This window comes from Panthera leo, chromosome C2, assembly GCF_018350215.1.
Source record: "Panthera leo isolate Ple1 chromosome C2, P.leo_Ple1_pat1.1, whole genome shotgun sequence".
Classification (NCBI taxonomy): Eukaryota; Metazoa; Chordata; class Mammalia; order Carnivora; family Felidae; genus Panthera; species Panthera leo.
Window position 1 is genome coordinate 89,261,521 of NC_056687.1, and position 18,785 is coordinate 89,280,305.

An 18,785-nucleotide genomic window follows, 5' to 3' on the forward strand; every position below is an offset into this window, starting at 1 on the left:
TTAAGGCTGAATAGCATTCTGCTGTATGTATACAGTATGTTTTGTTTATCCATTCGTCCTTTGATGGACACTTGGGTTACTTCCACCTTTTGGCTACTGTGAATAATGCTGTCGTGAACCTGACTGTACGGATGCCTCTTAAAGTCCCTGCTTTCAGTTCTTTCTATTGCTGGAACAAATAGTTCTATTTTAAATTTTTTGTGGAACCCATATACTGTTTTCCATAGAGACTGCACCATTTTACATACTCACCAATACTGCACAAAGGTTTCAGTTTGTCCATCTCTTTGCCAACATGTTGTTGTTATTATTTGATAATAGACATCCAGATGGATGTGAAGTGATAATGTGGTTTTGACGTATAATTGCCTAATGATTAGTGATGTTGAATCTTTCTATATGCATATTTTTCATTTATCATATTTGTAGAAATATCTTCAAGTCTTTTGTCCATTTAAAAACAAGATTATTTGTGTTTTGTTGTTATTGAGTTGTAGGAGTTCTTTATTACGGATGTCGATCTCTTATCAGATATGAGTTGCAAATATTTTCTCCCATTCCCTATGTTGCCTTTTCACTCTGTTGATGGTATAATTTGATGCACAGATTTTTTTTTTTTTTTTTTTTTTTTTTTTTTTTTGTTTAATAACAGCCACCCTAACAGGTGTGAGGTGGTATTTCACTGTGGTTTTGATTTACAGTTTTCTAATGATATATATCTTTTTTGGGAAAGCTTAAGATTTGAGCAAGTGTTTGTGCACCAGCTTCATTCCTGCTTCCGTTTACTTTTCTGTTTCCATTTGTATTATTCATTAGTTTAAAATTTTTATTTGTTTAATATTCTATTCTTACATCTAAATTATTTTGAAACCATGCTGATATAATTATTGGTAAGATGAATTCTTGGTTGATGAAGAATTACACAATATTAGATCTTGATCTTGCCATTGATCAAATATGAGGCACTGGGCAGGTCAGTGTACTTTTCTCTGGGTCCATAAAAGGCAGTAATGATACAGGTCTTGATTGCAAACCAAGTCTTCAAGCAGTGTGGTTCTGCAGGGTAGCTTCAGCTGAATAGGAATGTGAGAGTGGGAATTGTAAACAGCAAGAGTTGAACAGACTTCTAGGAAAGATGTATGGAAAACAGAGGGAGATGGAAGCAATAGTAGTTCGATTGGGGACTAATCAAGAACAATAAATGGGATGTTCAGCTCTGAGCATAAATGATGACTATAAATGATGATTACAGAGATCTGTATAGGAAATATAGAAATATATAGAACCAGGGTCAACATTGCCTGACTGGGTGAGGGAAATTAAATATGGATAAGCTTTCTAAGTTTTCTGGAAAAATTTAGAGTAGAATGGGGCTCAAATTAATTAATCATTTGGCTCTGGAGAAACCGGAGAGAGGAGGGATCGTGGCCTAGAAGTGAGAAGTAAGGTGTATTCATCCAGAGTGAGTATAGCAACTTAAGTTTTGTAGACTGGGAAAGAAGGATGACAGCTGGGAGCATCTTTGGAAGAAATTTTGCAGCACAGGCTAACTGAAGTGAGTTAACCTATAAGTAAAAATAAACTTTTATCTGCTATAATTGTATTTTTATTCCTGCAATTTCCTCATACTGTTAGCTATTTGAATCAACTTGGAACAAATTGTATTTAGCAATATTTAGGAGAAAGAAGTACTGTATTTAATGGGAAAACTCCTTTTAGGTGGTGAAAAATTATTCTGAGATTTCACCATACCTGAAACTGGGAATATATACCACAGGTGTTCTGGAGTATAGTTGGTTTCATGCTCAGCCAATTTATTACTTTATGCAAACCTTTAGTTAAGAGAATATAATGCAGTTTTTTAAATACTGTTTCTGAGACCCAAAGTTAAGCTATATTGAGACATATGTACTTAAAAAATATTTCATAAGTAGAGATAGTGTAGTCTGAAAATGCATGGTTTTAAGACTCCTTGCTTTGATTTTAAATAGCTGGGCAAGTGACCTAATTTTCTCTTCACCAGACTTGCATGAGCTATAAAGTAAAGGAGTTGAGCAGCATCTTTAATCAGTGCATCTGATTCTGTGATCCTATTTTGTTTGTGTTATTATTTTTATTAATGTTGTTATTCTTCTCCTTGTCATCATTGGCTTTTCTGAGCTACCTTAGGAACAAGTACATTATGTATAACCTTATTTCTAGGACAGAATGAGTTTTAAGTTCTGCACAACCAACTCACATTCCAAATCTTTCTTCAGTGGTGGACTTATATGGTGAGGTCAAATCTGGATTTTCACAAGTTCTTTCAATTTTGTGTCCTAATTTTTAAAATCAAGGTAAAATGTGACAGCTTTGAGTGTTTCTCCTTATTTATTAATACCTTTCTCTACTCCATTGTCAGCCTACTATAACTAAGATTATCTCAAAGAATCCTTACACAATTACTTTGTTGGTTGCTTTCCTCATGGCACTTGAACAAAGACTTTTATATGGCTTACACTTTTCCACACAGAACCAGTCATTTTCGGGGTTCTGGATATCAGAGCTGGGAATACTACCAGTAAATGGGAAAATTTTTTCCTCAAACATTGTTAAGCTGTACGACAGGGAAAGACAGTGTCTGCTGAATCTGAGTACTTCTGAGGGTCAGATGACTTTTTTTTTCATGCTAGGTAACTATAGTTGCTGAAAAAGGAAGAAAGAATCGGGGACTGGTCAGTTTTCAATTTTAGCAACTTAGTGACTTGAACTCTGGATTTTGGTATGCAGAAAAGGCACCCTGCTATGATCATTTCTTGACAGATGCATGTTCCAGTCCTTTATCTGTGTGTTTCCTCTTCCGTTGGCTCATTTTGCCAAGTTTTAAGGAATTGAGGACTTTTTAGCCTCTGCTTAAAATGTCCTCTCCTTTGACACTACACTTTTTTCTCCTTTTCTGAATTATCTCAACCTGCTCCCCCTAAAAAGAACGCTCAATTGTTTTTTAAAAAAATCTCCCTGTTGCAGGCTCCCCCTCCCTGCCCAACTTCTAAAGGAGATGAATAGTCGGGCACATTGGCTCTTGGTTACCTGCTTGTCCTGAAAATAGCCTTTGTGAACTAACTTTAGTCTCATGTTTTCCCTTGCAATGGAAGAGGTAGGTGAAAAAAAAATGGGATTTTCCTGTTTAACTTTAATTATGGGGTAAATTGTGCAGTGCTTCATGTCTCATGTTCTCAAAGTAGGTAATCAAAGATGATAGAAGTGCATATATACCTATTTTAAGATTTGTCTACATTGGTATTTCCTCAGTTATTTAGAATAATTTTATAGCAGAAGTTGGCATGCTGTTTCTGTAAAGGATCAGCTAGTAAATATTCTGGGTAACTACTCAAGTCCACTTCTTTGCATTGCCATAGATATATATAAATGAATGGACAGTAAAATTTTACTTATGATAGACACTGAAATTTGAAGTTCATATAATTTTTCCATTCTTCTCCTTCTCCACCATTTAAAAATGTAAAAACTATTCTTAGCTTGTGGATTGTAAAAAAAGGAGGTTTGATTTGGCTCTTGGGCCATGGTTTGATAAGTCATGTTTTAGAAGAATGATGTTTGTTTCAGTTCATATCCTGTACTATTTAAATAATTGTAAAATTAGTATAGTATGAAATTAGCAAAATAAGCTTTCAAATCTAAGAAATCTGTTACCAGTGTATTACCTACTCATCTTAAGCCTTAGTTTCCATATATATAAAATGGGAATAATATGAGTGTTATAAATTACAGTTCTTATAAACAATGGCCCACCCTGGCTGTTGTTAGCAGAGTAGGGAATTACTAAAGAATATTAGGTAGCTCCCAGAGTCATTGGGGAATGCCAGAGGTACAGACTTGAGTCCAAGCTTCTGGGAATTTTTCTAAACCCGTACAGCAGAACGAGGGTTGAGAGTCACTGATGGTGAGCAGTAAATGTTAGGTACTCAACTTGATGACAGATGCTATTACTGTTGGCTCTGATGCTTTTTCAGTGACAGGAACTCTTATGTTGTATGTAACCAGATGGAAATGGTTGACTTGCTGCTGCCACCATCAAAAACCAAGTGCTCACGCTTTGGTCATGAGCAAAAATGGAAGTTCTGTGCATTGCTTACTTGTAAGTCAAAGTTTTTTGGAGATTAGATATTAGAGAGAGAATAATATACTATGTCTCTTTGGGAATTGTAAATTCTAAGTACTGCATTAGAAATTGAATTAGTAAATTAGAAATTACATGAGTTCAATAGATGGTAGACCATAAAATGTAGAAATATACACAAATTAAAAATCTGTTTAAACTTTTAGTATTGATGAATATGGTGGATGTCCACAACAGTAGGTACTTCAACTGTCCCCCATTAGCATGTACATATACCTCCATTTGTACTTAAACTTCAAAAAACTGTAATAAGCTCTTTGCTAAAAACTATAATTTATGAAAGGTTTGTCTTCTAAGTTGGTGTGTGAGTTGGTTATGTAGAGCCTAAAACCTATTTTCCCTTCAAAACAAGAAGGTTCTAGATAATGGACTTGTTTCCAGTGACTATTTTCCTGAGTGTTGTCAGCTTGCTACTACTAGGTGGCTATTTGTCTGTTGTGAAATAAAGTACTCGTTGGTGTGGAGGTAAGAGGCACTGAGTTACTGCTTGTGGTAGGTTGTATTATTCCAACACATTTTCTTCTCTTTTCTTTAGTGGGCTTCTCTCTGCAGAGTTCCTACCTGACAGAAGGAGTACATCTTCACATTGACACCAGGCTTAGCCTTGGGACTTGGCTTTGGTTAATGGAAGATGAGAAGGGAGATTTGCTGTGTTTAAGTAGAAGCTTTAGGAGCCATTTTGTGTGTTGATTTTTGTTTATTTTCCTCTGCCATAAGAAAAACACATGCCAGATAAAGGCTGTTTCTTTTGCCAGGATCCCAGGATGAAAAAGATACCTGTAGCCAAACCAAAGCCAACAGAACAAAATTGAGAAACACATTTTTGTTCTAGTAAAAACAGTACTTCTCAAAGTCTATTGAACCCAAGACCTTTAAATACTAAATTTTAATAATACTAGGCATCTTTTTAACTGTGCTGACATTGCATTATGGTTAAGTGATAGTGGGGAAAACTGGTGCCTTAGGAAAGATCAATAGTTGCTTCAAACCGTACCTTTTATCTCCACATTTTTATAGTAAACAGAGTTTTACCTAATGTCTTCAATGAAGCAGTAAAAGTTATTAATAAAAAAACTTTAATCCTGAGTATGCGCCTTTTTACAAGTCTGTGTGCTTAAACAGGAAATGAACCTGAAGCACTTGTGCATGCTGAAGTATGCTGGTTGTCACAGAGAAAAGCACTTGTGCAGTTGAGTTGGGAGCCGGGATAGCCTCTGATGGAGTATCATGTACCCCTGAGACATTGCTTCACTAAGGTTATTCTAACATGAGCATTTGACAGATGTTTTCTCAGGTGAACAAAATGAACCTTTTACTTTGAGGAGGAGAACTGGCAGTCTCTGTTGCCAGTAATAAAAACTGAAATTTCACGTGAAAATTAGAATTTTGGAAAATTCTCAGATAATGTGAGCTTTAGAGCCCCCAGGTGCTTAGACTTTTTCTGATGAGCTTGGTAGTGATAGTAGTGAATATAACTTTTAAAAAAATTTGGTAATGTATAATTAAGTGCCAACATTTGAGAGATCTGCCTAACTCAGTGGACCAATATTTTATGATTGATGAATGATGTTACAAAATTATGCATGGATAAATGATCCATTCATGTTGCCAAACCAGTGGATTTTAATGTTACAATATTGAAAAATTCATTGATAGGGTTGAAGATTCCACACTTCAGTGAATTTTCGGGGCCCTATCACTTGTTGAGTTTTGGTGTAGAATCAAATAATATTCATAACTTTGATTGTACACCACAGCTCATTTGAAAAAGTCGTGAAATACTCCTTTTTCAGCTGCATATCCATGTGAGAGTGAGGTTGGATTTTCTTCATACATTTCAGTCAAAATGACATTGCTGCTGATTGGATACAGAAGCATGTGTGATAACTGGTATGTTTTCTTAAGGTAGACCTTAAAGAGATTTGTAAAAGTTAATGCTTCTCTTAGAATTTTGTTACTTCTTTTGGAAAATGTCATTGATTTTAAATTAATGTTAACACAAATTTTAAAAGTTATTCATTTTAATTTCTGACATAGTATATGTAGCTAAATTTTTTTGAGATCTTCCATTTTTAATAGTAGAAAGAAGTTACAAGTCCAAAACATTTATGAACTAATGTTGTAAATGATTAAGATTTGTAGGGATTGTTTGGTACATCATAACCTGGTACATTGGCAGTATGGTTAGGTCGGTCTTACTGAGAAATACAAGTTGGTACAATTTGTTGACATTCTGTTTTGTTACTATGGCTGTTTTTTTGTTTTTTTTTTTTTTTTAATTTTGAATTGGTTTCTGATCTTTATTTTTTCCTCCTGTTTAAAAAAAATTTTTTTTAATGTTTATTCATTTTTGAGAGGGACAGCACGAGTGGGGGAGGGGCAGAGAGAGAGGGAGACACAGAATTGAAAACAGGCTCCAGCCTCTGAGCCATCCGGATGCCCCTTAAATTTTTTTTTTTTTAAGTGTTTGTTTAATTTTGAGAGAGGCAGAGCTTGAGCCCAATGTGGGGCTCGAACTCCTCCTGAGCTGTGAGATCATGACCTGAGCTGAAGTCAGACACTTAACCAACTGAGCCACCCTGGCGCCCCTACTATGGCTGTTTTTTTCCTGAGACCATTGATTAGGCATTGATGTTGCTGGGGAAAAGATTTGATTGACTTCCAAAAAATGGGTTGTACTATCTTACATAATTCCACATGATTATGGAAGTCTTCTCTACAACAAGGACTTGTGGGGAGACTTCACATGGGACAGAAATATTTTCACATTTGGTCAGTCCATCCATACAGCTCTTCATTAAATTATTCTGCCTACCTGTTTCTTGTGAGGACCTGACCTGGAAATCTAGGCATATGAAAACTCTTCATTTAATAGTTGGTATGAATCTCACTGTTTCCCTTTCTTGACAATGCAGACAATGAGATGTGTTACCCAGTGGGTGGATTTCTCTTTTTAACTTTCCATAAGAACTACTTCAGATGGTTGAAAGAATCCATTTCTGAGTGATAACCAGCATATAATGCAAAGTCATGTGTAATCCAGGCTTATATATTTTTTTCTCTCAATTAGCTAGTCCTAGAGAATCTCCTGTGTAGTGGATAGACCTTGTTTGAGGAAGAAATAGCAGTGAATGAGGAGTTAGTCATACAGAATATGAACCATCTGCTCATGCTTTGCAAGCATCCTGAATCTTGTTCGGAATGTACTACAACCACTTGATGATAGAGTATTTCTGTCACATCAGCTTTGACTTTGTGGATCAGATGATGATAATTATTGATGGGTAGCTCAGGTTTCATAGTTACCTGTGGCTCGATGTTAATTCTCTACCAGTATAAAAAGTACAGGAATTATTTTCAAAAGAGAATCTTGGTTTGATGAAGAAGGTATGTTTTTGCCCTAAAAACTCCTAAGAGGTTTCCGCTCTGATTCTCTTAGAGGGGTTTGCCAGTAGCTTCTTATGACATTGGTCTGTTGACACTCTGAGCACCATTGCAATCAGAGTTTCATTATGGTCAAGTGGCAGAGTTACTTGTACTTGCATCCTGGATTGGCTAGAGAATTTTTCTCTTCCTTGGGGCCATACTTAAAACTGCTGCTTTTCAGATCACTCAGTAAACAGCGGTGCACATATATTGGTATATATTGTTTCCAATGAGGCCCACCAAGCTTTCTGCTTCTTTGTTGTGGAAGTATAGGGTTTCATTTTGGAGGGAATATTTTGCCTTGCTGCACTCCATTGGCTCCTGGAACTAAATTGTGGTGGCAGGACCCTGTTTTTCCTTGGGACTTTTTTTATTGATCTTTTGGTATATGTGTTTTGTTAGGACATCTAGAGTAATGCTATTTCTACCTCACAAGGTCTTATTGACTTGATTTTATCAGTGTAGTGGACCAGCGTGATGTGTAGTGGTGTGGTGAAATAATTAAGGTCATATGAAAGCTAGAAACTTGACTTAGCTTGAGGTAATATAGTGACTGTGTATTACTGTCCCACCCAAATGATAACAAATTACTTCTGGAGTTCTTCTGTTTGTAGAAGTAGAGAAACCATTTGCCAGAACTATAGCTGCAGCTATAACAGGAACTGCAGGTACTGCGCTAAAGAGATCAAATTTGGATTACCAGCTGTATTTCTAGTCATTACATTTAAAATACACTCATTCTCTATGAACATTTGTGTGTTCTGTGTTAGCCAAACGGTTGTATTAAATGATTATCTGCTAGGGATTGCAACCCTTGCATCTTTTAATTCTTTGATAATTTGCACACCACTCCCCTCCCACCCTACCCCCCCACCCCAGGGCAATATTTTGTTTGGAGGGAGTGCTCCAGGGGTCTATATCTGAACTTTCCTGACCCAGTATAGCCCCATTACTCCATTTGTCATAGCATCATTGTAGGATTTTGTTACTTGGTAGTCCACTGGAACTACGTTTTTCAGCTACATATTCAGCACCTGGGGAAATACCTATAGGTTGGGGGATTGATCCACTCTGTATAAATGGGCTTGGCCCAAAACTTAATATATTATTTGAATGCTATAATCCTTTTTCCTGACACATACGTCATGGTTGGTGTTATGTAAGAAGTCCTCAGGGATTAGTTTAAGAGTTAGATTTTTATAGTCCCAAAAATTTGGGTCAGGGTATTTCCCTCTCCCAAGTACATAGTTGCCCTGTTAAGTGGCTGTTGTTCTTCCATGGAAAATAACAGTACTTGTGATATAATCATAGGGTCTTGTTTGAAGGATTCTTTGCTTCATTCTAGAGGCTCTAGGTCTAGGGACTTTGAGAGGCTGTGATTTTCTATGTGGTGGCTTATGTCTCCTCTGTCAACCTCTGTGTGTCATACCTAGAGTTGTTTATTTGTGTAGGTTTAGGGATCAGCAAACTTTTTCTTTTTTCAGCCCACGTATTAAATGTTTCAGGGTTTGTGTGCTATGGTCTTCAAAAAATCCATCCAACTCAGCCATCATAGTGTTGACGCATACATAGATAATATATAAATAAATGGGCATCTCTGTGTTTCCATAAAACTTCATTTTCAAAAACACTGTGGGTCATATTTAGACTGCACGTTGTAATATCTGTACCTCTAGTATAGATCTTATAGGATTATGGTGGGATGTCCTAATATTACGATTTTAGGGATTTTCCACAATTCTTGCAGACAAACCAATTCGATAACCACTAGGTTCCTGTTTCTTTAACCTTGTTTGGTACTACTTGATGTTATAATTAAACAGCCAGCAAAATCTAGAGTGTGCATTTTGGTCATAACAGCTCTAGAGCAGGAGTTGGAAAACCATAGCCTACAGGCCAAATGTGGCCTGCACTTGTTTTTGTTGACCCACAAGCTAAAAATGTTTTTCACGTTTTTAATTGATTGAAAAAAATAAAGGATAGTGTTCTGTAAGTGAAAATTCTATGAAATTCAAATTTTCATATCATGTATAAGGATTTACTGGAACACAGCCACATTAGCTTGTTTACATATAGTTTATGGCTGCCCTCTCTTCACAGCAAGAGTTGGGTAGTTGTGACAGAGACATTGTGGCCTTAAAATAATGTCCTATCTGGCCCTTTAGAGAAAAAAAAACACCCCAAAACAACAACAACAACAACAACAAAAACATTTGCTGATCCCTGCTCTAAGATTGGAGAAAAACTCTTTTGTGTCACGATCAGTAACGGACTTGTTGTTTGTCAGTGCTTTGACTCAAGAATTTACATTGTGAATATGTTGCTCTCTATATTTGAATTCTCCAGTTAGAAGCTATGTCCTACTCTACTGTCCTTGTGTATCCACCTCATGTCTTCACAGCTTCACACTACTGTCTCCGCTTGGTCCCCAGAGCCTTGTTTTAAAGCACTTTATTACAGATGACCGCAGTTGGTAATTTAATTTTGCCATAGTCTGAGTATAAACTATCAGAGACCCATCTTATGTGATTGTTGCCTTACCCCAACTAGATTGGATAACATCCTCAGCTTCCCATTACCTTGAAGGTTCTCCCAGATTCTCATCACCTCAGTGATTTCAGAATTTAATGATATAAATAATATTAGCCAATGTTTTATTCAACTTTTACTGTAGGCATGCATTGAGCTAAGCACTTTTCACACAGAAGTGCTTACTTAGTATAGTGTCTGCCACATAAGTATTCAAAAAAGGTTAGCTGACATTTACTTATTTTTTCATTTAGATATAAATATCCCTCCCCCCCATACTTCACGTGTGATTAAAAAAAAAAAAACCTCCTGGGCCATTAAAATTTTAAAAATCACGTTAAGTTTAAATTAGAGTGAATGACGTAAATTAACATTTTTTGCCTATAATATTTTTCCGTTTTAAAAATTTATAGGTAAATACAGTAGGTTCTCATTCACAGTAGTTATGTTTATAAGGTTGTTGTGAACACTGAATTAGCACATAATGAACCATTGCTTCTGGGGGAAATGCAGGATTAGATTCCTGTGAACCTCTGGTCACATTTTCATCAAGTGATCAATAATAACCTTGTTTTCTGTGTTTCTGTTTAAAGACCACCCCTTATTTTATATATATTGTTGATTCATTAACATTTCATTAATGGCTGACAGCATCATAACTCCCTAAATGAATTAAGCCCATCTATCACACATGTTTTCCATAAGGCGTGTCACAGGAACACTAGACAAAACTTCAGCACTATGCTTGGTGCTATTTTAAATAGTGAAATCACCAAAAATACAAAATACAAAAATTTGGCACTAAATGTACCATACAAAGGATATTTGTTTATAGAATGAAAGTTGAAACAAGAAGGCAGAATGCTACATTATTGGCTGGGGGTATACAACAAGCACCTCAAGTTTTTCACTGTTCTGTACAGGACTGAGGATTACAAAGGCACTACAAGTATTGATGTTGGGATTACATATAAATTTTAGCAAGTAGGCAGATTTCACAAATATGGGATCCATGAATACTGAGGATTGGCACTATCTCCTCAGATGCCACAGTTTTTGATTTTAATTTTTCTTTTATATTTTAATGTTTTCACTTATTTATTTTTAAGTTGTGTTAAAATACATATAAGCTTATAGTTGAGTTGTGTTAACTATATTTACATGGTTGTGCCACCAATCTCCAGAACTCTTTATACTCGTGAAACAACTCCCTGTTTCTCTCTCCCTCTATTCCCTGGCAACTACCGTTGTACTTCTGTTTTTATGAATTTAAGTACACTAGATAAGTGGCACTATAGTATTTGTCTGTGACTGGCTTCTTTCACTTAGTATTATATCCTCAAAGTTTGTCTATGTTATAGTGTGTGTCAAGACTTTGCTTTTTAAGGCTGAATAATAATCCATTGTACGTATAGACCCCATTTTGTTCATTCATCCTTTGATGGACGCTTGGGTTGCTTCTACCATTTGGCTCTTGTAAATATTGCTGCTATAAACACAGGTGTGCAGATATCTCTTTGAGACATTGCTTTTTTTTAACAATGGTTTATCTTTTATATGTTACACATATATATTGCAAAAATGAATGAGCTAACAACAGGTGTTTATTACAAAGCAACAGGTAAAAGTTGTCAGTTTGACTTCGCCCCATTCACCAGTGACAGCTGTTATTTACAGTTTGGTGTGTATTCTTTCATATGTACACAATTCAAGCATATATATAAAATATGTGAAGACTACTGAATATGACTTATTAACATGTATAGTATAGTAGCAGTTGGGATCATATGAGTACTGTTCTATATATTGTTGATATTTCATGTAAATATGTATATATCTTAGTCTTAAATACTATCTACTATTCTAATTTCTGTCGCATACTTTTGAAAAATCAAAATCAGGTTTTAAATTTAAAAGTAATGCATACATATGGTAGAAAACTCTAAACAGTACAGAATGGTGTGAAGAAAACTAAGAATATCTGGTCTTCCTTTATTTTTTCTTATTCCCTCCCAATCTTACTTCCTGGAGGCAGGCACTGTTTGCTATAGTAACTTTAAATAATAAATTATACCAAAGATTCTTATTTCTTGATATATTAACCGTGAGCCACATCTAATATGAAGGTTTTGAGGAAATTAGTGCATTTACTCTTCTTTACACTTCCTTTTTCCAACTTTCTGAATATTATTGCAGAGTACAGAGTAGAGCTTGCAACTACTTAGTTCTATACCTCCTTTTTTGCTGTATGTTTTAGAAACTGAAAAAGGAGTAATTTTTAATGATAATTACTATGTAATATTTATGAGAAAGAAACCTAATACTGTGTTATTAAATTTCTGTTCAGCGAGAATCTCCCACTGTCAGTGATGAGTATCCTTTTTTGTTTTTGTATTTGTTATTTGTAGGTCCGTCATACTTAGCTGCCACTGTTTTTTCTATCTCACATTGTGTTTCATCGGGTTCCTTTTTTCTTTTGTTCCTGTACCTTTTCAGTTTTGCCATACAAGTAAAATTTAAAGTTTTTATTTTGACTCTTGATGGAAAATCTGACTAGTGAGAGCAGTGCTTTTATGTCATGATATGTATATAGAAAATGATACTATTTGGTGGGTGGAGCTGCCTGCAGCAGAGGCCTCTGGTAACCCATTTATTTGTAGCATATGTGCTGGGGAAACCCTGGGTTATAATAGGAATCCAGTTTCTACATATTTTTCTCCTAGAACTTGGAGGACACTGGTCTGCTGTCTTCTGTCATCCAGTATTTCTGATAAGAAGATGAATATTTCTCGATTGTCTTTGACGGCTTTCTTTGTATTCTGGAATTTTACCAGCGTGAGTCTGTCTAGTCATGGGTCTTATTTCATTTGTTGTGTTGTTTTTGTTTTGTTGAGTCTTTTCACTTTGAAGATTGAATCTTTGTCTCTTGGAAAGCTTATGATGTGTTCCCCTCAACCCATCACCTGCTTTTGAGAATTAATTTTACTTCACCTCTGTTTTCCACTTTGGGATGTTTTGTGTAAACAGATCTTGGACCCCCTAGATCTTAATTCATTTTTAATTTTTTTCTTAGAGATTCACCTTTGTGTTTTGGGGGTTTGTTTTTCTTTTTTAAAGTTTATTTATTTTGAGAGAGAGCGAGAGCGTGCACGCCTGTGTGTGCAGTGTGGGGAGAGGGGGTGCGGTCGGAGTGAGAATCTGAAGCAGGCTCCATGCTCTCAGTGTGGAGCCTGACGTGGGGCTCCATCCACGAACAGTGAGATCATGACTTGAGACGAAGTCGGACGCTTAACCAACTGAGCCACCCAGGCACCCTTAAATAATTTGGTATTTAATCATGACCGTTTTCTCCTGGATTTTGGTTTTCTCTGTTAACAGTTCTGTTTATCTTGTTCTTCTTTCATGCTGTTAGGTTTCCCCATGTGGTTAGTGGATCTTGGTTAGTATTGGCAGTTGAAGTGTGTCTGCTCTAGTATGTAGTTCTTTACTAGGGCCTCTATCTTGAATGGTAGTTTTGGTGTGGTAGGTTCTGTGAAGTTGGATTAGGTGTGGGCCAGCAGACCAGGCCTCCTTCCAGGGAGGATGTATGTGTGGGTGAAGTGGCACCATTCTAACTTAGGTTAATTGTGGTGTCTTCAAACATTGCAGGTGGGGAGCGTTTTGGTATATTTCACTTGGCTAGTATTAAGAAACTGATCCCTTTCTCCCTGTTTTTCCCTGCTCAACCCTCCCCCTTTATTTCACTCTTTGTGTTAGAAGTCTGATGTGCCCCGCCAACTTCCTGCTCTGCTTTTTTGTCAAGCCTGGCTACTCTCACAGTAAGGCTAACCTAGGCAGAAATGCCTACTTCATAGAGATCAGCTCTTTGGCTTTATCTTAAAGGCAAAAGCTGCCACCACCATTGCTCTGATTACCAGTCAGAGGAGGAGGGGTCATCTATCCAGAGTAAGGTAATGCAGCACCCTTATGAAGCACCTTAGTTGTTTCCTCCTGCTTGTAGTTGTGATTAGTTTGATTGATATTTAGAACTTCTCTAGCATGTCCTTGAAAAGATTTTGGTGCCTTAATGTGATTTCCTCTATTAATCCAGTCTTTCCTACTTTCTATCTGCCCATGTTTCTTTAAAATTTATGATTGGTCAGTGACATCTTTTCTTGTTTTGCAACAGTGCTGTCAACTCATTTTAATATAAATCTTTTCCCTGCCATTTCAGGGGGGACCTTGGGAAGGAGGGGGGAGAGAGAGACAGAGACAGAGACTGAGAGAAATTTATTTTGTCTGCTACCTTAAGCTATAATTGACTAATTTGTGACTGATAAAAGGTATATAAGTTCTCAAACACCTTTTTCTTCTTTCGTGCCTGAGAAGAATTGTTAAATCATCTTCTTTTCCCCCTAGTAACAACATTTTAATCTTCAGTCTATGCCATATAATGCTGACTGCTGTTCCTGGGCATATGGCTCTTTGTGGAAGAGAGCATGCATAACCATAGTGATGCTGCCGGTCATCCCCTTCTGGGTGGATCTTGTATGTATATGGTTACATGTGTGAGTGAAGTCACCGTTTTTAAGAAACACTATATACTGGATAATAATTTATTCAGTCACTCATGAACATGGTCAGAAGACTGATAAAATTGTGTTGTTACCTCTAGTGAAGCATAGCAAAGCAGAGAAACGTTTTTGAAAATGATTTAGTAAAAGCCTGGGGGAAGAGAGTGAAAGAGCAGCTAGCTCATCTTTGTGCTTTACGATCTTCTGTGGATGTGCAGGGTAGTTTTAGCACAAACTTTGCTGGAGGGGGGGAAATATGGCACTTTTGTCCCAAATACCTTTTCACTTAACCACCTTGTAGACCTTGTTTGTTTTGTTTTTGTAATGTCCTGAGGATATTAGGTGAAGGGTTTTACTGCCTAAATGTTTTTAAACTTTAGGCCTTTGAGGAAAAATTGAGAAGATATGTCAGTGCATACAACTGTAATAAAGACAGGTGTTTATATGTACGTGGCTTTCAGACTTTTTTGGTCTGTAGTCCACAGTAAGACATGCATTTACATTGCTGCCTTGTTACATGTGTGTACATGACACCGAAATTAGAGTTCCGTGGAATAGTATTTGCCTTTCATAGGATATACTTGTATTGTCTCTATTTCATTAGAAGAAAAGGTATGATCCACTAACTTTATAATCCACTAATAGGTTGTGACCTGCTGTTTAAAAACCCCTGATTTAAATCCTGATCTGTTAGAGTACTGAGAAAAGGGAAGGATTTGGATTCAGGAGACCTAGGTGGTTCTAGCTAGCTTTATGGCCTTGGGTAATTTCCTTCTTTGCGTTTGTTTTTACAAGTGAAAAATGGGAATAATAATGTCTTGTTAACTTGATAATGAGGATTAAAAATAAATGCAAAGTGCCTAGCAGTGCTAGGGATAATGTAGATATTTAAAAATCAGAAGGTTTTTATTATCTTCATTAGTTTTACTGTATGCCACCTGTCATGTTGAGTAGGCACTGAGATGAGATTCAAACGTTCTTACTTTTAGGGAGGCAGGTACAGAGACGTGTAGACATAACTGCCTTACTGGTGAACAGGATGTAAGTTGAGTATATAAGAGGAATAGTAACCTAATAGAGGAAGTTAGAGTTGGGCAAGTACAGGGGTGCCTTTTTTTTGTTTTAAAGTTTCAGGGAACAGGGTCCCTCAAATTACCTCTAGCTAAATGGGGTTTTACTTTAAGGCTACATAAGGGAGGTAAGGAAAAACAGCAGTTATTTAAAGCTGCAGAAATAGATGTTTCAGAGAATTGCAGTACTGTTTTGACCATAACTAATTGTTTTCATTGTCTGACTTCATGGATAATTGGCACATCTTGTGGAATATAACAGAATTCTCATGTGTTTCCTTCAGTAGCAGCAATACTAGGTACAGAATTCTGTCATCATAACTCATTTCTGTCTCTCACTAGCTCACGTTCTACTCTTCTTTGCTTTATGATTTCTGTTGGTGTGTGATTTCTGCTGACCCCTGTCACACTCTTGGTTTTTTTGACTCCTGGTATTTTGGTTGCAAGCAACAGAAGTAGATTATAGATAGCTGAAGCTACACAGAGGAAAGATGTGGTGGTTCAAAGAAAAAAAATTATCAACAGATCTAGGACATAGAAATCAGTGAGCTGACTTGACAGTGGTTAATAATCAGTTCAAATTATTTTCCTCTATGGTTTTTCTCTTTATATTCCGATATCTAGGATGGAGTCTGATTTCCGGAGCTTGAGTTACGTTTCTGTCCTTTGGCCAGGGGTGGAGAGGACACTCGCTTAAATTCCAGCCAGAAGTCTGCAGTAGAAGCTGTGTAGAGTGTTGCTCCAGAAGGGACACTGGGTACTGGCAGCCAACGGTGTGTCCAGTTGCAGTGTGACTGTATGTTGTGTTTGTAGAGGGGGGGGGTGTGTGTTTTACTCAAACTGCAGAAAGCCAATATGTCTGGTCCTTAATCATTACCCTGTGTAGAGTGTGTTAGTGGACACACATCTGGTTTAAAAAGTGAAAGAACTTAGGAACAGTATGTGACTAGGGCTTAGGGCACATATTTTGAAATTATGTGATATGAGAAGAGAGAGATAATAAAGATAATGTCATCCCAGGGATTTCTGATTCATTTATTTTAAGCTGTGAAATTATATGACCATATTTATCTTTTAGAAAGTTTACTCTAGAGGCATAAAAAGGCTGAAGTTAGGGCGAATGGCTGTGTGAGCAGATAGAGGCAGCAAGGCCAGTAGGAAAGCTGTCGAATTAGTTGAAATCCAGATTTATAAGGCCCTTTCTGATCTGTTCCCATTTACTGCTGTGATTTAATTTTCTGCCATTTGTCCCTTGCTTACCACTCCCTGGCCATACTTCTCTTTTGATCCAGTCAAACTTGTTCTCTCCTCAGAGCCTGTATACTTGATTGGAATTCTCTAATCTCTGGTTGGCAACTCGCTTGGGTTCTCCTCATATATACCTCAGTTCATAAAGTCCCTTCCTTCTTTCCTGGCTATGTTCTCTGATCCCATTGCCTATATATTTTTTCACTTTCAGATTATTCTGTTTTATATTCTCCATAGCAGTTACTTAAATTTTTTTTCCCACTAGTTCTGCTAACAGTGGTAGGGACCCTACGATTTGGTTGCTAAAGGAGACTCCTAGGATCCCCAAATACAGTGCTAGTCAGTCTGATTTATTGCTGAAAAAGGATGCCGTACAGCAAGTGCCTTGAAGTAAGGTTATGCATCACAACCAAAGGTTGCCTCCCAGCAGCGGACCTGAAGAGGTTGAATGTGAACTCCATTTGTCTTCCCTCTGTAGGGTCATACTGGACATGTTTCCTCTCTCTGACCATGATCACTGATGTGTGCAAGAAGCACCTTGCTGAGAGCCCACAGTGAAGTCTCGCCTCTTATATTCTGCAGGGCACATAGGCTTTTGATAGAGACCTCTGGGGGTCTCACCACAACCAGGTGCAAACCATCAGTCACTGTTAATAATAAACAGTGCTGACAAGCTGGTACAAACAGCCCAGACTCATTGGACCCATGGTTTCAAAGCAACATTATTAATTAGCATGTTTGGGTTTTTTGTTTGTTTGTTGTTAAAGTTAATTTATTTTGAGAGAGACAGAGACAGCATGAGGGGAGGGGGAGAGAGAGAGAGAGAGAGAGAGAGAGGGAGGGAGGGAGGGAGGGAGGGGGGGAGGGGAGACAGAGAATCCCAAGCAGGCTCCATGCTGCTAGTAGAGAGCCTGATGTGGGGCTCAAACTCAAAAAACCACGAGATCATGACCTGAGCTGAAACCAAGAATCGGACACTTAACTGACTTAGCTACCCAGGCGCCCCCGTTAATCAGCATGTTTTGTGCTTTGACTAGGTATCCATATGTGCCATGAAGGTGGTACTTTTATTTCAGTGCTTGACTCAGGCCATTTTCAGGCCTGCTGGAATTTCTGTCAGAGTGCTTTTTGCTTAATGTGTTTATCTTTGTCTTCCACTAGAATGTAAATGTCAGTAGAGCAGGAATCTTGTCTGTGTTGGAAGATATCAACGATTTTGTTAATGTATGTGAGATTTAACAGTGGATATTCAGAATGACCAAAAGTATCTTTCCTATTTAGAGGTGGGTTTTTTTTTCCCTCTCTCCCTCTTTCCTTCCTTCCTTCCTTCTTTCCTCCCTCCCTTCCTTCTTTCCTCCCTCCCTTCCTTCTTTCCTCCCTCCCTCCCTTCCTTCTTTCCTTCCTCCCTCCCTTCCTTCTTTCCTTCCTCCCTCCCTTCCTTCTTTCCTTCCTTCCTTCCTTCCTTCCTTCCTTCCTTCCTTCCTTCCCTCCCTCCCTCCCTTCCACTTTTAGGTTTGAAAGGACCAGGTACTTTATGCAGTGTTGAGGTCAGGAGGCAGTGAATGTTCCCCTTCTTGTTATTCCTTCATCTTTTCTTGATTCCCCTGTAAGGGTCTTTATAATTAGGCAAATGAGGTAGTTTCCCTTTTTTTTTATGTTGCTATGTGTCTTTGAGGAGTTACACATACAAAAAATTCTCTCTGAACTTTCTCCTATAAAAAAAAACTAAGAGTATTTTTATAAGCAGGTGAGGCAATAATAGCTACCTTTTTTGGGTGT

At 37.3% G+C, this 18,785-nt stretch overlaps 1 protein-coding gene across 4 annotated transcripts in view; it reads left to right on the plus strand.

The window, feature by feature from the left end:
• The window catches only part of TBL1XR1 (TBL1X receptor 1), a 177,567-nt gene that overhangs the window by 36,249 nt on the left and 122,533 nt on the right, over window positions 1-18,785 (plus strand). Inside the window, exon 1 of one of the 4 annotated variants that reach the window (XM_042954617.1) lies at window positions 18,168-18,289. The exons of the other annotated variants lie outside the window; for them this stretch is intronic. The gene's annotated coding sequence lies outside the window, so the exon portion shown is untranslated. Of the gene's footprint in view, window positions 1-18,167; window positions 18,290-18,785 lie in introns of those variants that run through there. 4 annotated transcript variants of the gene reach the window in all.